This window comes from Poecilia reticulata, linkage group LG2 (assembly GCF_000633615.1).
Source record: "Poecilia reticulata strain Guanapo linkage group LG2, Guppy_female_1.0+MT, whole genome shotgun sequence".
Classification (NCBI taxonomy): domain Eukaryota; kingdom Metazoa; phylum Chordata; class Actinopteri; order Cyprinodontiformes; family Poeciliidae; genus Poecilia; species Poecilia reticulata.
Genome location: NC_024332.1, coordinates 19,591,184 through 19,596,930, shown reverse-complemented (window position 1 = coordinate 19,596,930; position 5,747 = coordinate 19,591,184). Strand labels below are relative to the sequence as shown.

General features: G+C 37.7%; 1 pseudogene; it reads right to left on the bottom strand.

Moving 5' to 3' along the window:
- LOC103480782 (gastrula zinc finger protein XlCGF57.1-like) overlaps nt 1-3,522 on the bottom strand; it is a 5,453-nt pseudogene extending 1,931 nt beyond the window's left edge.
- Nucleotides 3,523-5,747: the final 2,225 nt, after the last annotated feature.

Here is a 5,747-nt window from a genome sequence, read left to right as displayed (position 1 = left end):
CGTCTCATGTGAGAAAGTAAGTCAGCTTTGGTTATGAAACTTTTTCCACAGGTCTCACATGAAAAAGGCTTCTCTCCTGTGTGAATCATCATGTGACTAAGTAACTCAGATTTACATCGTGAAATTTTTCCACAAGTTGAACATGTCAAAGGTTTCTTGTCTGTATGAGTTCTCATGTGTGTTGTCAAGGAACTGCGTTGTGAAAAGGCTTCACCACAGATTTTACAAGAATATTGTTTTTGCTCTGGATGACCATTCTTGTGTGTTTTCTGTTTTTCATCTCTCTTTTTTCCTGAGTCCTCAGTTTTGCTTACTTCCTCCTCCTGATTCTCATCTTCAGAAGAACCATGAGAGATGAGTTGGTTCCGCTGTGGTTCTGTTTCTTTGCATATTTTCTGCACAGTAGAAGGAATCACCAAAGTGTCATCAGTCTCCAGTTTCAGCACAAGCTGCTCTTCATCCTGACTGATGCAGAGTTGCTTCTCTTTGAGCTGTTGATGTTCTGGTTCTTCTTGCTCCTGTTTTATCTGCAGAGATTCTGGTTCTTGTTTTATCTGGAAAGGTTCTGGTTCCTGTTTTATCTGTAGAGGTTCTGGTTCCTGTTTTATCTGCAGAGGTTCTGGATCCTCTTGTTTTAAAATGGAGTTCCCCTCCTGGCTGCCGAACTCATTGAGAACCCCGTCCTCTTTACACATGCAGCATTGACAGAGATCTGGACCAAAACACAAAACAAAAACTTTTCATTTCCAGTCAAATAATCAACCTTTAACTTTAATCCCTTTATGCATCTATACAGTTATTTCTTGGATTATTCTACACTTAGAAATTTTTATGTATGAAAATCAGTGAAAACATATTATTGATGTTTTCTGGCATAAAGTCAATTAAAGATTTCGGTAATTCTAAGTTCAGGTCCGATTTATCTTCTGACTACGAGGAAAAATGTGCTTGTATTTTTTAAAATCATGCATATGTAGATAACTCAACTCAAACTTAACACTCTAAGATTGAGAAAATAACAAAACTGTTTATTCTGACCAGAATCCTGAAACTCCCAGACAAACTGAGTGAAAAAAGGAGACTTACTGCTTATGAGCTGCAGGAGCAAAATGGTCACCGAGCATTGTTCACTGATCTGATTGCTTTTATAATAAAAGAAGTAAAAGTATAATCAGATCCAGTGTTTGGCAACATCCAAGGCCCACCAACTGGGAGCAACTCCAAAGTTTCAAGATCCAGCAAGCAAAGGAAGAAAGGAAGCAGTTTTGCCACAAATGTCAGCAAAATCAACTGAAAACAAGACCAAGTCTGCTGCTCTTCACAGCTGCTTGTATTGTTCACCAATAAATCATCTATTGGAAAACTGTATGCAGTTTAAAGCTAAAATGCATCTGGACAAGTTGACCTTCATTAAAACTTCTTGAAACTTTGGAGTAATCTTCACTCATCACCTGCTGCGCCGCCTAATCGTCCTGTGTTTCACATCATGTGTTGATTTTTCACTGTTCAGCGTCATATTCTCTGTTTTTATGCCATAATTCACATCTAGTTCGTCGCTCCGTTTTATGTCCCGCTTCTCCTATTTCAGAGTTTTCCGCAATGTGCGTGTTTTTTTTTTTTTTTACCTCCAAAGGTGCAGGGCGTATCGATGGGGAAAAGGCAGACTGACATAAATCTTTTAAACAACGGAAACAATTTCTGCATTCTGATTATTGAAATTTAAAAGTGCTGTGTTGTTCCATCACCCCCGTTTCATACCGGACCACTTACAGCACCGGTGTTGACGCTATAAAATGAACACTCTCTATCGTGGTATCACCCATGGAGGGATTTCTTTACTTAAATTTGTTCATTTTTCAGGGTGAGACAAAGTCAGGGTATCGTAATTTTAGCAATTACATGTTTATAAGAGCGATTTTCTGTTGTCCTTCCATGGAAGCGGGCAGCATCCAGACGGACAACAAAACACTTTTTAATACAAGTAGCTGCTTTGACATGATCACAGAACTGCCAAAACATATGTACAAAAATCCTCAATAAAACATAAAATATTAGAAAATCTGACACCAGACAAAGTAAATCACAGCAACGTCATCAGCCARTGTAACGCTGACCTGATGGTGAAGCTACTAGCAGGAGCGGAGCTGCGCCAAAAGCTACAAACACTGAATAGAAGAGCTGCCATGGATACAGTTGCAGCCAGGCATGATTTAATGTTACACAATACAGTTTTACCAAGTTGCTCAAAGTCTAAACTAGTATTGTTGTGCATTTAAGGTGTTAAGTTTACCTTCAACCAAACGCCCCCTAAAGGAATCCCAGTGCCCCCCTTTTGTAAAAATGTCCGCCAACTTCCCGTCTTGTCCTCTTTCCTCTAGCCATGCCCAGCGCCACTTGTTTTTAATTCCTTTCTCAAGTAAACGTGTTTCTTTACCAGGTGAGACAAACTCCATCTTCTTTCATATCGCATTTGATTTAACCACCGAACCGAACGCATGTGCTTCTTTTCTACAAACCGTTTTACAGTCATTGGTCAAGAACACGGGAGCTAGAATTCTGATTGGCAGACATCTTTGTCTATTATCTACAGTTTWGTTGAGGCGGGCCKTTTGGTCCAATGCTCGCTTTGCTTGAAAGTCTGGCCCCCAGACGGAGCACTTTACGCCTAAGTTTCAAACGTCTGACTAAATAAATCTTCCTTATTTTAATTGTAAGTAGTTCTTTAAATGTCCTGTGAGATGACATACTTACCCATGTATCCATAACAACCGGAACTTTCAATATGCAGCAAGTTATTTTCGCAATTTACCGTCTATTAAACGAGTGCCCCCCGGTTTAATTACACTTTCTGCAGCTGTAGCTGTGAAGTTGCCGTATTAACCCCATATTTTCTGGAAAGTGCAACGTCTCCCCTTACAGAAACCGTTGGAATTTTTCAGATAGCGCTACGTGTGGCGGAATTACGGTACTGCAAATTTAGATGTGTCGCCTCCGGTCTAAAAGGGTCCGGGAGACTACAGTTTGGTTGAGGCGGACCGTTTGGTCAAAAGCCGGAAATCCGGCCCCCGGCCGGAGCTCTTTAAATCCTGCAGTTAATTTAATTCTGTAAAACATTAATCCTAATTTGGTCTCACACATTGTTTCCTTTAATCTGTCTTCTCCAGCTTTTCTCCACTTTCGTGCCTCATATAATTAGTAAATCGTGAAGTAGTTTCGCACCTATCCGGTGTAAGATGATCTTCGGTGTCCGGGTAAAATCCAGCAGTCTGCGCTGATCCTCCATCTTTTCCTCGGACTTAACGGTTATTTCCTCCAACTCTGTGAATGATATTCCAGCAGGAGTTAACAGCTCGTTGTTAAACTCTCTCTGAGGCGGAACTGAAGAGATTTTTAAAGCAAATAGTCACATATTTACCTAAAACTAGCGATGTGGTTTCTGTACAGAAGCTTCTGGAAATGTGTCGAGTAAACCAGGAAGAGCAGGATGTGACGTTGGAAACCGCGTGAGCGGGCCGTAACCACGTGACTGAGCCAGACCCTGTTTCTCAGTTTTCTTCTGAACAGATATGGGACTAAAACGCTGCAGTTTCACCCGCGTTACATTTACTTGTTTTACCATAGTCTATAATGTCAAAAATAAAATAAAAAAATGATTTGTAATGTTTTAAGAGGTTGTCATGTCCAAACTAACTTTCATAATATATAAACTCACCTGTACTGAGGAGTTATGTAGCTTTACATTAACACGAAGATACTAACCAGCTGATACTAACAAATCCTTTGTTTAGTTTGGTTTTGCTGTTTTTTTTTTTTTTTACTTTTAAAGTTCATAGTTGGATGTCTAAAGAACCTACATGATTTTTCTGTCATTTATGGTTCATAATCCGTTTTAAAAATGTCTCAGGTTTTAGCAGATTTTCTTACTGAAACTATTTTCTTGCATCGTTGTTTATGGTTCTGAAACAAATTCTCTATGTAGCAGTTGTGCTGATTTGATTCCAGCGTTTCGATTAATGTGAAGAGCGACATCTAGTGGTCAATCTGTAGCGCTGCATTTGATTACAAAAATGATGGACATGTAGTTATTACAAACAGACCCTCACAAAATACAATGGTTTTAATCTCAAACCTGTAAATTTAAGCTGACCTTGGAGCAAGATTCTTTCTTAACATTTGTTTAACAATAATCATAAAATACCAACTTTAAAACAACCACAGGTGAAACAAAGGCTTGAAAATAAATACAATCTACAAACATACATTCAACATGTAACATGGAAACGATAAAAGATTAAACAATAAAAACACAAATCAGACTTTACGTGTCCAGGATGAGGACTGCAGACATACTAGTAGTTCAGCTCAACCTTAAAATACAAAGAGGCTTTTGAAGAGTGACATCTGCTGGTCTTCTGTGAAGAAGCTATGAATCAGTTTTATACGTCAATCACTTGAGCCTGTAACCACGTGGTTGACAATCAGGCCAGAAGTTCATGGCCTTATTGTCAACCCAGGAAAACACCAATTTGGCCAACAAGTCAGACTTTTTGAACCACCATGAGTGACACCAATCCAAACCTTTATTTGTGAAGGATTCTCCTGAAATAAGCAACTATGAGCGAAAAGTAAATAAAAATACTGGCTTAAAAAGACAGAAACTTGGGAGAAATGAGAGAAAAGACTCAAGAAGCAGAAACTTTCACATGGGTCCCAACCCACTACTAGAGAAAAAAGACAAAGACCATCATTGGTATTAAAAAACTTTATTATCTAAGAATTATACAGAAAGTTTTTGATAGTCACATTTCTATTTGAAATTGAATCTGCATCACCAATATATTTCTAATATCCTATCAAATAAAAACCTTCTCAAAGAGTGTTACAGATTTTATTTTAATCACCCGGGTAAAAATAACTCCAGTTTAAAGTAAAATTAAAGTAAAATTCCATAGAAAGAATGCTAAACATTTCTTTATAATAAACCTGCTAATACTCTTTGCTAAAATTTATATTCATAAATGCAAATCTGCTAATAAAACACCTTGTTTCTCTTTTTTCATTAAAGATATAGAACTATATATCAAATCAATAACATTTTCATTTAAATAAAGTTCTTTGAAAAAATAAAAAAATAAAAAATAATTTGTTCTTGGAGCAGGATGTGACGTTTGAAGTCGCGCGAGCGGGCCGTACCACATGACTGATTCCGGAACTGCTTCCGGGTAAATATGGCGCTGAAACACTGCTGTTTCATCCCCGTTACATTTACTTGTTTTAGGATTTTACAGGGAATTGTCAGACAACTTTAGTTCACAACAAACAGTAGCAGTTCACTAAAAACAATCTGACTCGTTATTCTTTCTACAAGGAAAAGTTTCAGTTCTGAAAATATTTTTGAAAATGGCTTTAATTAAAACTCCTTTACAGAATCACTGGGTTATTATGGCACTAAAGCAGGATAAGTAGTTCATAGGAGACTGCTTTATTTGTAAATGTAAAAAAAAAAAAAAAATATATATATATATATATATATAGTGAGATAAGGCGGCTAACTGGAGTTCAACGTAGCGAACGTTCCAGATTATAGAACAGTTTTTGGTGAATTATAAAAAAGAAAACGTTTTTGGTGAATAAAGTGGAGTAGACTTGCTACTTGTCAGATGACGAAAAACGTTGAACGTATCGTGAGGTAATGAAATACAACAGACACTGACAGGCCTCTGCGTCTGCCTTTTCTCTGAAGAACT